This window comes from Podarcis melisellensis (assembly GCF_964234715.1).
Source record: "Podarcis melisellensis genome assembly, chromosome: 11".
NCBI lineage: Eukaryota > Metazoa > Chordata > Lepidosauria > Squamata > Lacertidae > Podarcis > Podarcis melisellensis.
This window is the reverse complement of record NC_138543.1, coordinates 47,305,037-47,319,407: the sequence shown is the minus strand read 5'-3', so window position 1 is coordinate 47,319,407 and position 14,371 is coordinate 47,305,037. Positions and strand designations below refer to the sequence as shown.

Genomic DNA, 14,371 nt, shown 5'->3' with positions numbered 1-14,371 from the left:
TCTATGAACACGGTTTTAACAGCAAGTGACCGTGGAGGCCGATTCTGGATCCACACGTCCTTCCACAGTGGGGACATAGGTTTCTGGGCAGGAATTGATCACGGTGAGGGTTTGCCAAACGTGCCTTCTTAGCACATTTCTCACTTTCATCCTGAGTTTGAGCATCTTCAAAGTCCATGACACTTGGTACAGGCTGTTCTCGAATTGGAGCACTCGCAGCCCAGTGTTTCCCAATTGTCGGTGTTTATGCTACATTTTTTTAAGATTTGCCTTGAGAGAGTCTTTAAACCTCTTTTGTTGACCAGCAGCATTACACTTTCCATGTCCCACCCAGTGGCTAGACCACTGAGAAAAGGATTTCTGACTACAGTACATGAGACTTTGGCCTGATCCAGCAGGGCTCTTACTTTCTTCATTTCAGTGAGATGGACATGTAAGTAAGGTATACTTTGGAAACATTTCCGCACATGATAATAATTAATTTTATTTCATTAGAATATTTATACTTCCTATTAGAAGTTCAAATGTCCCTTCATCCTATTAGATTTCAGGGAAGTGTACATGGAATCATATACAGTACAACACAAAAATAAAGATCAATATGTATTTTAAACATTTATCACTTTGTAGATTTATCACATCTTGCGATATATGGTTTCCTCCGCCTGCTCACATGCAATGAGGAGTCACGATCCTGACTTTTTGATGGCAGTGCTGATTTGCCACCTGCAACAAAGACCAAGGCGTCAAGCACAAACTAAGTGATTTAATTGAAAGCAGCCTCAGTTGCAAGCTACACTTCACTGTAAATGAGGTTGCTGCGTTAAGGAAGGCAATGGCTGTAACAAGAATCCCCTCTATTTTCAATGTTCAGGCTAAGTATCAAGTAAACCGCATTACATTTTGTTGCAAATCCCACATGTGGTAGACTAATTGAATGATTCCAAATTTTATAAGAGGAGCCGGAAGGATAAGATATATTCTGCTTTTTGGCTATGACAGGGAAAATCCAGCAAGATAATTCAGTCCCTACAGAAAGCACACACAGTGCTTCTTTCCAATATGCATCTGTGTAGCAAATCTAGTCCATGGAGAAGGTTCATGTACAAGAGAAGTCTGAGCAGCTCCACAATTTACAGAGCAAACAGTTTCCTGCTATAAAGAAACATGGCTGCTGAGTGACATTTTCGGTATTTATTGTGTATGAATGACATTTTCAGCGTTTATTTTCGGCAAGTTTCTAATTAAAAGCAGCATGAAAGTGAGTCTCCAAGTGTTTCCTTTCCCAGCAGAAAGAGCTTGTGTTTTATTTTTAAATCAGCATTTTCCATGAAGGAAAAAAAACACATTTGGTTTTGAGTACATTTAGAATGATGTTTTCTAAGCAACAATTCTCAAACTGTATTCTATTATAATTTATGGAAAACATGGGGGAATGTGTTGCTGGCTTCAGTAGGATATTACTGTAATTAAGTTGTTGCAATGTCACCTTTCCAATATGCACAAAATGTCCAAAGCACTTCACAAAAATGAAAAATGATGGGAGTCCATTGAAATCAACAGAAGTACTCCTGAGTAAGTTGTTTGACTACTGGCACGTAATTAAGGCTGTAGCAATCCAAGTCCCTTGTAGCTGGGAGTAAGCCCAATTGAACTGAACGGGATTTACTCAGTAAGATACAGGATTGTACTTTGAAAACATTCACTAAGAATGAATGCTTCATAAAAATAATCATATGGTGATTTGCTAATTTCTGATAAGGGAGAACAATGTGCAACACAGCCATTTACCGTTATACTGAAGTCAGTAAGTGTTGCAGTGGAAATCTCTGTAGTTCCTTGTGCCAGCATTACACAGACTGATTTATTTATATTTTGTTAGTAGTCAAAAATTCTAGGTTCTTTTACAGATATCTTGTTGCAATGGCCCAAGAATCCCTGCAAAAATTATTTCATTTATTCCCTTATTTTAGATGGTAGAGGGCTTTCAGAAAATAATCAGCTCTGGAAAAACTTTCTGTGGACAGGGCAGGTGGCAGGAAAGGGAATTACTACAGCTTGCTGCTGTAGCGATTCAGCCTCACCTCTAAGAAATCTTCAGAAACAGAAAACTCTGCACCCTCCCAGAGCTTACAATGTTCCAGATTCTATGCTTATTTGGTCTTTGAATTCACATCAATTTTAAAAAGTCCTTAATATAGGCTTCCTCTAACTCGGCCCTCCAGATGTGTTGAGACTACAATTCCCATCATCCCTGACCACAGGTCCTGCTAGCTAGGGATCATGGGAGTTGTAGGCCAAAAAACATCTGGAGGGCCGAGTTTGAGGAAGCCTGAGTTAATATTATCAGTACTGAGAACATGGACCAACTTTGAAGTAAGGCCATCCACAGGGATGCCATAATGGCTGCTTAAAGCAGCAAGATCAGACATGTCTAATTGTGTCTCAGAGGAAGTCCTGAAGGAGGCTGTGGTGAGGCCCTTATTAAAAGGTGTCTCTCCTTGACCCCGGCAGAACTAATAACTATTGCCCTATATCCAGCCTTGTAAACCTTAGTAAGGTGAACATGTGATGCAGCTCCAGGATTTGCTGAGCCAAACATTTGGATCCATTTCCAGACTGGTTTTAGGTCTGGTCTGGGAACTGCCTAGGTTGTCTTGAGTGACCTGGGTTGAGTGATGGACTAGGGAAGTGTTACTGCGTTAGAAACTGTTCGTTGTACTTGCATTTACATATTTCTAAGTGGCGTACGTAAAATGTTAAGAAATGTTCAAAGAATAAAAACAGTTAAAATTCATCACAAAAGAAAATGACTTTCAATAGAAGAGCAGGATACAAATACATTGTCACATTGTGGATTATACAAACTCAGTGTGGAAAAGCTACATACAAATATCAAACCAAGCCAAATGTAACGGCATCAATGACAGTCAAAACTAGGGACGGTATACAGCAGAGCTTTCCAAACTTTTCACATTGAAGACACACTTTTTAGACATGCATCATTCTGCCACCATAACCAGTTCTGTCATGTCTGGATAAGCTTGTTTGTTGGTCCTCATCCAGCTCATACCTTCAATCCCACATATCCTCAGAGAATCCTGATAAGAAAGGTTTTGAAAAGAATCGTTGCCTTTTTAAGACCTGCATATTGATTGCTATATTGACGATACCATACTCCAGGCTTCCAAATGATCTTTCCCAGCAGTTGCATGTAGATGTTAAAAAGTACCAGGGATAAGATGGCACTGGGAGATACTCCACAGGTCAGAGCCCCTGGGAGAGAGTATCAGACACTTAGTGCTACTTTCTGGTAGCTAGCTACTGCAAAGTAGTATCCCCCCAAATTAAAGTAAACTGGCAGTCTAGGAAGATTAGATGGTTCTATTGTATCAAATACCTCTGGGAGGTCTTTGAATATTAGTATGGTCACACTCCTGCCCAGTTCCACATAAGGATCATCAGCTAAGCAATTCAGTCATTAACCTCACTCTGAATTAGTGTTTCCCAAAGGGGGCTGTTTTTGAATTATGGTGCTGGAGGAGACTCTTGAGAGTCCCATGGACTGCAAGAAGATCAAACCTCTCCATTCTTAAGGAAATCAGCCCTGAGTGCTCACTGGAAGGACAGATCCTGAAGCTGAGACTCCAATCCTTTGGCCACCTCATGAGAAGAGAAGACTCTCTGGAAAAGACCCTGGTGTTGGAGGGCACAAGGAGAAGGGGACGACAGAGGATGAGATGGTTGGACAGTGTTCTCGAAGCTACCAGCATGAGTTTGACCAAACTGCGGGAGGCAGTGGAAGACAGGAGTGCCTGGCGTGCTCTGGTCCAGGGGGTCAAGAAGAGTTGGACACGCCTAAACGACTAAACAACAACAACAACAAAAGGGGGCTGTGGGATTAGCAGGGTGCCGAGGCAAGCGAGTAGCAGAGAGGTGCTGGATGTGTAAAAGATTATCAAGACTTTGAAAAGCTGGTATCACCAGATCAAGTTCATCAATTTTGTTGAATTAATTAAATCATTTTAAATGGCTTTGGAATAAATGTGCAATTAATTGTTACTGATAGCTATAGATTTCTCCTTGAGGCTTAATTGTTTTCTTGTTTTATTACAAGCTGTGAGGGCATAATGTATAGCTATTAGGCCTGAATTCCAATCAAAATCGAGATTCAGCTGAAAACCAGAATTGCAGCTCCAAATCAAATACTGAACATGTTATTATTTCCTTGTATGTAGAACATAATGAAATACCAGCAGAGTGACAATCAGAAATATTTGGGGAAATAAGATCTAAAATAAGATGCAGTAGGGCAAAGGTCAAGAGAATTTTACAGGAATTACACTTCAACATTTATTACTACAAATTATTTCAAAATGATCTAGGAATTTGCCATTAAAACAACACCCTAACTTTCTAAATACACTATCAGGTGTGAGTTTATTGTGCAATCAGTGCTGCTCATGCATGCATCATTATTATTTTTGGCATCATCTGCACAACAGCGATGCTGTCAAAATTCCAGCCCATGCTTTTTATTTATTTTTTTAATCTGGATTTCCCCTTTATGCAAAAATAAACAAAATAAAATCCAGTAAATTAAAATAACCTTTTATATATCTACTACAGGCACTGCTGATGTGTAAACTTGTTGGCATTTTTATTTTTATTGATGGGCAGTTTGTCACATGTGTGGTAAGGTTTCAGCACCCCCACTTCCATTTGCTACTTGCTTGAGCACAACCCTAGCTATTTTGTTTCTGAAAGCGCAAACAATAGGATCATTCCTCTCTTTAACAATCTGCACAGGCTGTAGGCATGCTCAACAACTGAATAGGATGAGCTGTTTTCTCAAGATGTCCATCCGCTACATAGAAGGGACTACCTTAGAGACTGTCATCTTGTGCTAGAGTGATAAAAAAGATATTTTCTAAACCATTAGAAAACTATAAAATAATCAACAATTCCAGTGCACGTACTGCAACTGCAACTAAACTGACAATGGGGAGGGACAAAAACAAACACCTGTGGATATGTTTCATCAAGCTCTGTCCAGTGGTGTGGATGGCAAGCGGCGGAACAGCAATATATAACACTGGGGGGGGGGGAGACACACCAAGGAATGTGTAGAAGCTAGCATGCACACAGAAAAAAACAGATCTGAATGTCCTCTTTGCAATATAACGCCCCCTTATGGAATGTGCCCTTATTTGGAAAAGTGAATGATAAATATGGCACGAGGATTCCTTACTCAGAAAAAGACACACCAACAAATTGGCATCCTGAGAATGTGAGTTTTGGTGGGTCCAAGTAGAGTCCATCATAAGGCAATATAGCCACACAACTGCTTTTCTATGAGCCTGTTTTTTGGAACTTTATGCACGTGTAATGTGGCCAGGATCACAACTGGACACATGGCGAATGAATGGCACAACAGCTTCACCAGAAGTGAATCTACTCTGCCCACATTGTCAACACAGCAATTTGGTCATGGAAACTGAACTTTCAGTGAAATGTCCCTTACGCAATAGTTTCAGCAAGATTAACATGGGGAGATAAATGGGGAGATGCTGAATGACAATTTTCATTTGTATTTATACAAATTTACATTTTACGTTCTTTTGAAAAATACCAACTATGAAAGCTAGCCATAACAGAAGACATCCAGAAATTCCATATAGAATTAACAAGTGAGACTAGCAAAAAAAAAAAAAAAAAAAAAAAGGAACAGCAGGGGCAGGGTTTAAATTATTGCTATTATTTTAACTTGTGCAAATGGCAGAGTCCCCCCAAATATGCTGATATCATCTTCTTGTTTCTCCCTGCCATTTCTGGCTGTACTGGGGAATTGAGTTTGCCATTAGGAGTGATGGGATATAATACAAAATTACAGTACCACAAAATTATCTGATATTTACCTGGCAGAGCAGCACTCAGGTTGAATCCCCCTATGTATACCACCCTATGTATACCACCAAATGATGTAAAGTGGCCAATCATGGGTTTGGCTTGACAAAATACCTTGTAGGGTACTGGCACCTGTCCTAAATTCAGTCTTGTGGTGGTTCAGATTCACCCTAGGATCAGGCTGCCTGTGTTCAATAAATATCATGACTTAAGAGGAAATACCATGTGCTGTTTTTGTTCTTCATTTGTTTCCAGTTTTTTTTTAGAAAATGAAAGGGAAATACTCTCTGCTTGACACACAGTCATTAAATGTCTAAGGCAGGGAACATTTTCACAGCAGAGGCTTTCATGAATTCACATAAGTTTGTTTTCCCAGGATGTGCATTTGCATTACAAATGCCTGTTCTTTCTCTACTGTATTAGCCACCATAAGAGCTGCAAATGTGATTTAAATGTCTCTTACTAAGGGGATCATACAAACACCTTTTCTCATATCCATAGTCTGAAAAAACAAAAGGCACACATAGACAAAAGTTTTACTGAAATAGCTTAAAATTCATTTTCTCTTTTCTTTTTAAAACAAATTTCTCATCAGGTGCTAAAGTATAATAATTCATGAACTACTTTTTCTGGACTGGTTCTGTTGACTTCGATATGGAAACCAAGCCTTATGAGAATAAGAACTGCTCAACAGTGGAGCAGACTCCCTCGGGACGGTGGACTCTCCTTCCTTGGAGGTTTTTAAGCAGAGGTTCGGTGTTATATATGATCTAGTCGATATTCCTGCAAGGGACTGGACTAGATCACTGTTGGGGGTCCCTTCCAACACTACAATTTTAAGATTCTATGACATAGTAAAAACGAACATCAGTTACTGAGAAGCAGAACATTGCAGTCTGGTCCTTTGACGCTGCCTGGGTGCCCCTCTTGAACAGACATGGTTTAGCATGTTGCATTGCTTTGTTTTGATTTGATTCTAAAGTCATGCGTGAGCCACATATTTTAATATCAAGGGGGAAACTGGCATGGGATGTGGCCTGAATGCTTTAGTCCTAAAATCTGCAGCTTTCTCCAACTCCTGTTGGCAAGTGATTTGCAAATCTCTCCTGAGATGAAAAGAAATGAAAGGATTTGCTGAAAGCAGGGCTCCCCCTAGAGGCTGATGAGAAGGAAGGCCAAAATGGAGAGCAATATGAAATTGTTACTTCTTTTTTCACACGATTGCACACATTTCCTTTTATATGTTCTAATCTAGATCAGGGATGGGGAAGCTATGGCCCTCCAGATGTTGCTGGATTTCAATTCTCACCATCCCTATTGGCTATGCTGGCTGGAGTTGGTGAGAGTAGAAGCCAAGCAACATCTGGAGGGTCCACAGGTTTTCCCATCTCTCATCTTTGTAATAACAGAAAAGTCATACTTCAGAATCATTTGAGCTGCAGCATTTAAGGGGCCCTTCTTGCATCTTGCCAGTGATAACAGGGCCCCCACTTTTAGAATTCCCCGCCCCTGGAAATTACCTTCATTGCTGAGTTTCAGATATCAGCTCAAGACATCTATTCCCCCAGACCCTGGCACTATAATGGCGCCTGTTGGCATGATTATTTGCTGCAACCATTGGTATTTGTTAGGGATTCTTATATTGTTGGTGTTAAAGCTTGTTGTTTTACGGGATGTTAAAGACAACTGTTTTATATTGCACTGTTATTATAATGTTGCAAACTACCCTGTGGTCTTTGATTATTAATTTTCTATTAACATTTTTGATTAATGGTAATAATGATGATGATATGCCTCAGTTAAGTAACCAAAACGCAGCCATCCTTCATCAGCCAAAACTGAGCCACCCTTTATACTTCTCTAAATTTTGCCATGCAGTTCTCCCATTTTGTCTCACACAGAAGGGGGCAGATCTTCCCAGCTCTCACCTGGGAGCTTCTCTTTCTTCTCCCAGTCTCCCACCCTGAGAGATCTTCCCTTCCCTGCATCTCACACAGGCTCTTTCACCAACCATCCATCACCTTCTTGTGTGTACCCTCATTAAAGCAGAGTATAGAACAAAAGATGCAGGGTTCTGCATGTGTTTTACACAACAGTACACTAGAAAGTAGAGGGGCACAGGTGGCGCTGTGGGTTAAACCAGAGAGCCTAGGGCTTGCTGATCAGAAGGTTGGCGGTATGAATCCTCACGACGGGGTGAGCTCCCGTTGCTCGGTCCCTGCTCCTGCCAACCTAGTAGTTCGAAAGCACGTCAAAGTGCAAGTAGATAAATAACCACTTTGGCGGGAAGGTAAACAGCGTTTCCATGCGCTGCTCTGGTTCGCTAGAAGCGGCTTAGTCATGTTGGCCACATGACCTGGAAGCTGTACGCCGGCTCCCTCGGCCAGTAAAGCGAGATGAGCGCCGCAACCCCAGAGTCCGCCACAACTGGACCTAATGGTCAGGGGAGCCTTTACCTTTACACACTAGCAAGTATGGTGCTATATGGCATAGCAGGAGTAGTTCATGTTTCTAAACATTCAGGTCGTAATTAAAGTACCGGTACTTCATTCCCAATGCTCTGATTTTCCTGGCAAAAGATGATCCTGCGCTAGCATGGAACAGCCAGCAAGGGGCAGGAGAGAGTACATGCTGCTCAGCTCTCACAAACAGACCTCCAAAGGCATTATCAACTGAAACGTGGAAGAACTACAGCACTAGTGGGTACAAATGTGGGGATGTCCTCCTCGCTAAGGACAGCCACAGGCAGCTCTCTGCCTTGATCCATGATTTGCTTTATTTATTTCATTATATGCTGCCCAACGGCCAAAGTGGCTTTTAAGCACTTTAGAAGCATAAAACTAATGACCCCAAAATAACAATGAATGATCACATATAATTAAAACACACAGTGAAATAATTCTATCAATACATTAAAGTAAGCACCCACAATTAAAGTGTGCAACAAAAGAAGCCCGTTAAACATTAAACCGGTTAAAACAGCAATTAAAAGCAGGAGTTTCAGATAAGGAGATCAGAAGAACGTTTGTCTAAAAAGGCACGTCTTCAATAATTCCTATGCAATGTTGGCACAATGGATTCGGATGTGATGTGCATGCGTTTCGTTTGCAACAGCAGAGTAACAATTGATGTAAACAGCCAGAATTGTTCACTTAAATAGAAGACAGGAGAAGAAACAGCAGACAAGAGAAAGATGGTGGATTCCACGACAAGCTGCACTGCTTTGTGTCATTTTTGCAGTAGAAGCCTTTCTCAGAAAGAGCCTTAAGTATGACAGTCTGGCTAAGCAAACACAGTAAGTGGGATATAAATGAGTGCTTTGATCAACTCGTTTTTGATCTCTCCGTCCACCTGTAAAGTCTCTGTGCAGAATCAGGCTGTTGCCCCCAAACAGACTGGAAATGTGAAGACTGTGCAGATGCCATATTAAGAGTTAATCCAAACCAAATGCTTCAGTGCACGTTTGAGGTTCAGATCATGAGTCTTAGATCGTGAGTAACACATATGAGACTGTGTGAAACCTGTTTTCTATTTATCCTGCGTGGAAAAACTGGGGTCCATTATTAGTCTGAGAACATCCCCAAACTTTTTGTTGGCATTTGTCTGTCTCAAGAGACAATGAAATGGGCCTCTGGGGGTAAAGTCAAACTGCTGAAGAATCATAGCTCCTGCTGTAGCTGCAGAGACCAGTAACTCATAACTTCTGTCTTCCATGTTCACAGCACCAAAGTGGCCTCCCTGGGGTGCAAGCCTGGGCAGTCTGTATGGAGCTCTTGGGCTGCCCAGACAACAAGACCCCACCCACCCCATTCTCAGCCAGACTCAGGAAAGTAGAGCTGGAAGGAGGTGTACAAGACACCATCCAACCATCTTAGAGACTCTACTCCAGATTTATGCCTTAGCTTTTTCTTCTCCTGAAAAATATCCTGCAAGGCAGTGGGCAACCCCCCAAACCACATGAATTTTATTCCTCCCCCCCCCAAGAGCAGCAGTGCCTCTCATCAGCTAATTATGTCTCCTTGGAAATATGTTGGACTTTCTTAGTAATCAATCAAAATGATCATATGAATTTCAAATATATATATAAAATTTTAAAAAAATTGTCCAATAGCACCTTAGAGACCAACTAAGTTTGTTCTTGGTATAAGCTTTCATGTGCATGCACACTTCTTCAGATACTGAATTTCAGTCAGGCTACTGGACTTCTCCACATACACGCTTGACCACAGCATGGTCTGAACTATGGAGTCATTCTCTATCTAATGCCCCCAGGATTGTGGCCTTGTTGCAAAATAGTTGGTTGCCACATTTCCCTGCAATGGGCTCCATTATGGACATAGCGTGTGAATAAGAAAGGCTCACATCATCAAATAAAACACAGCAGCTCAAAGCAGTGAGGGTAGAACAGAGGTAGACCAAATACTGTTGAGTCAAGTAAGAGGAAAAACTAAGAGAATCTGCTTGCTGATGCTCTGAGACGTTTTACATTGTTGCTTAAGAATCCCAGTTTTCCATTTTCCTTTTAGCCTGGGCATTGATTGAGGTGTCCACATGGCGATTAATAGTGGGATTTGTCCCCTCTCCTAGCTGTCCCTCTCTGCTAGCCACAGCAACCCCTTCTCAATCAAAAACCAAAGAAAACAGAGGAGGGCTCACTAGAGAAAGTACGTAGTCTTGATCCTTAACCAGGCCTGCTGTTCCTGGGCATGCTCAGAAGCATTATTTCCTGTTGAGTAACACTGGGCCTTGAGCTTCCTCTACTTCCTGAATGGAACTGGGGCCACAGGAAACTACAAATTCCACGTTGTTCAGCGGGAAATGATGCCCCAGAGTGACTTGATTCACGTGGAATTGGTCAGACGAAGGCAGCCAGTTAAGTCTTGTCACGCGTCCAGATTTCTGCTGATTTTTCAGGCAGCATACCCAGCAAAACAGATTTTGAAATCATGTGGCCAGCTTCAGAGCAGTAGTCCAAGAAGGTGACCACACAAGAAATTGTTTAAAAGGCTGCACTGTTGAAAAAGCATTCTGTGTGCCCGCACTGTACAAACAGGCTTGAACTTTTTGCTTTATCCCGAGGATTGAGACACAACAATCCAATTGCTGTGAGCTGAAAAAGCACACTGGGTACTGGCATGCAGATGGCCAAAGCAGGCATCCCGTTTTGCCCAAGAGTTCCCACGTCTGAAAAAATGTAGACATTTATCAAGTTCTGTGTCCTCAGGCAGCCTCAACAGATGTGCCATTCTGTAGATGGTTTAATTTTGAAAAAAGAAAAAGAAGTCTTGCTGAAATCCAGGCCAGAGTGAAAACAAACTTCATCTCCAAACACAATTTGTGGTGTTTGTCACGGAACCCCCTAATGTCATATACGCGAATGGAAAATGAAGCAGAACTATAAATGCAGGAGGCATTGCTTAGCAATCCACTGTAAATTTTTTTACATTACCTTAAAGGCAAACAGATGTTTTCCAATAAACAATTGTTTTCTTCCCATTTGCTTTCTTTTACTGTTCGCTTCTTAATTTAAAATGTTATTGTGGGGTGGTGGGAGGAAGAGTTCCTAAGGGTTTCTAGTCAGAGTACCAAATAAATTAAAATAAAAAATGTGGAGATGAGGTACTACAGTGGAAGGAAGTGGAGGGGGAAGAATTTGCAGCTTGTTCGCCTCACGAGAGAACTGTGGAATAGAGTGCTATTGCCAAGTAGGGAGGGTTATGCCTTTTTAAGTGGAACAACCTGTGTTGGCAGAAGGGCATCAGCTTGCGAGTTTCACAGAGCTCTCCCTACATGCAGTTCACAGCCGGACATTTCACTCGCTACGAATGCTGGGGTGCGAGGGCACATTTATTTATTTATGTCATTTATATCCTGCCTTTTTTCTGCAGAACCTAAAGCAGCATGTGTGCTTTCCTGAGGTGGTCTTCTATTTAGGCCTTACTAGACTTGGGCTTGCTTTACTTCAGCAGCATCCACTCAAGAGTCAAGTAGGTGGGAAGTTTTTAATGACTGAGGTTTTAATGTATTTTTAATCTTTTGTTGGAAGCCATCCAGAGTGGCTGGGGAAACCCAGCCAGATGGGTGGGTATTATTATTATTATTATTATTATTATTACTACTACTACTACTACTCTTAAGAGAGAAACAGGGTCAACTCTAGCCTTGAGGTGACTCCTCAGCAAACCTGTTCTGTGGTGGGCCCCTCCTTGTGTAGCCTGTGTTACAGACAACCCCCCTCTCTCTGAAGGTCTATCAGAGGGCAGCCCTTTATTTAAACTAAGGAACCCTATATTTGAAGCCACAGGCTTCATCACTATGGATATAGATATTTCAATGTAAATACAGATAAAAAAAGGTAAAGGTACCCCTGACCGTTAGGTCCAGTCACGGATGACTCTGGCGTTGCGTTGCTCATCTCGCTCTGTAGGCTGAGGGAGCCGGCGTTTGTCATGTGGGTCATGTGGCCAGGTCATGTGGGGTCATGTGGCCAGCATGACTAAGCCGCTTCTGGCAAACCAGAGCAGCGCATGGAAACACCATTTACTTTCCCGCTGGAGCGGTACCTATTTATCTACTTGCACATTTTTTGATGTGCTTTTGAACTGCTAGGTTGGCCGGAGCAGGGACTGAGCAACGGGAGCTCACCCCGTCGCGGGGATTCAAACCGCCAACTTTCTGATCGGCAAGCCCAAGAGGCTCAGTGGTTTAGACCACAGTGCCACCTGCGCTACACATATAAATACACATATAAATGAGCACATGCAGATTTTATGTAAACCCATGCCCTTTCTCTTTTCTTGGTTATGTGTTTTCTCTCTTTTGGACATCCTACCCAGTGATGGAGCCAGGGTAGCGATTTTTGATAGATCTAAGGCAGAAACCTGGTGTTGTTGTTTTGCAAGCATGGGAGCAGGTGCCAATTGGAAAAGGTACATAACTAAGCACACCCACCCACAACCTAGGGAGGGGAGACTTGCCTCAACTGGCCAAAAAGCAAAGAAGAAGAAGAAAAAGAAAGCCACAGAAGCATTTCTTTTTCTTCTCATGGTTAGCTAGCAACCTTCTTGGCATTGTGCTTATCCTTTCTCACTGACTGCATTGCCAGTTTTAACAGGACAATAAATCTTGCAACTTTAATAGATAGCTGTGTGGGCTCAGGCCACAGAGCCAGGTCGTTAATTCCCCTCTTTTGGCTTTAGGTTTTCTTCAGATGTTGGCAGTTTTGGAAACAAGGGTAGCAAAGCATGGTGAATGGCATTTCATTCTATACGACATCTACTTTTGGCATGCAGCTGAGCTGTAGGGTGTCACCAGGCTCCCTTTAACTCTCTGCTGGCGCAGAGAACAGGCCCCAGTTATCAGTGCCCATCACGGGAATTACACAAGTATGCTTCACATTAGCTAACCTTCCTGAAATCTCTGTTGAGAATATTTCCAATAGGGAGCCTTGTGATCTCCAGTCACACAGAGTGTTTTGGGGAGGGGGGTGTTGTAGGTTTCCAGCAAGAGGAATTTATTGTGGGCCAAAGTTCTGATTCTGGAAGTGGCAAAAAGCCTAATCAAATTTGGACGGTACTTGGTGCCTGCCTCCCTGCTCTTTCACCCATTCTTCCAATGTCAGCTAAGCCTTCCTGTGGAGAAATACCAGCAAAACGTTGCCAGCATAACTCTTGAAGTTCACAGACTTTCCCACATTCTTATTTTTGAGAGTATAGGTCAATCGTTTCTCCACCAAGCAGATGCAATGGAGTGGAAAGCATCCACATAATTAGTAATAAGAATTCTGGATGGCATTAAAATTTCTGCCATCTTTCTTGTTTGTTTGTTTGTTTGCTTGCTTGTTTCGTCATCGTAAAAGGAAGGTTGCTGGAGTTCACTTCGTTGTCTCAGTGCAATTACATAGATGGGACCGACACCTTTCAGGGCAGCCCTGAAGAACATTCCAGGGAGCTCTAGAAAGTGTAAAGAGTTCAGGTCCAACCTTCAAGAGGCAGCCCATGTATGCATTGCACCAACACCCGAAAGAATCCCCAGGAAAAAAGGACAGAGGGCACCACAGATGTGCATAAAATTTGCACAATAGTTTAGATGTAATTTAGAAATACTTACTATAATTTTAAGAGAAATACAGTACATCTTGACATAATGGCAACCTGCTCAATCTACTCCAGTTGCAACTTCAAGGCCCTTCTTGCTCTTCCTTCTGAGGGTTCTTTATCTTTCAACTGGACCTGGAATTAATCCTTCAAATAGAGGACTGATCTCTGTAAAGTAAGGTATATGGCCTTCCTACCACATAGCAGACCTGGGACCAGTTGGCGCTGTGGGTTAAACCTAGGCCTTGCTGATTAGAAGGTCAGCAGTTTGAATCCCTGAGCTCCCGTATTTCGGTCCCAGCTCCTGCCAACCTAGGAGTTCGAAAGCACGTCAGAGTGCAAGTAGATAAAGCGGGAAGGTAAACGGC

General features: G+C 42.1%; 1 protein-coding gene across 1 annotated transcript in view; it reads left to right on the top strand.

Moving 5' to 3' along the window:
• The window catches only part of TARS1 (threonyl-tRNA synthetase 1), a 196,036-nt gene that overhangs the window by 150,815 nt on the left and 30,850 nt on the right, over positions 1-14,371 (top strand). The gene's annotated exons all lie outside the window — the stretch shown is intronic.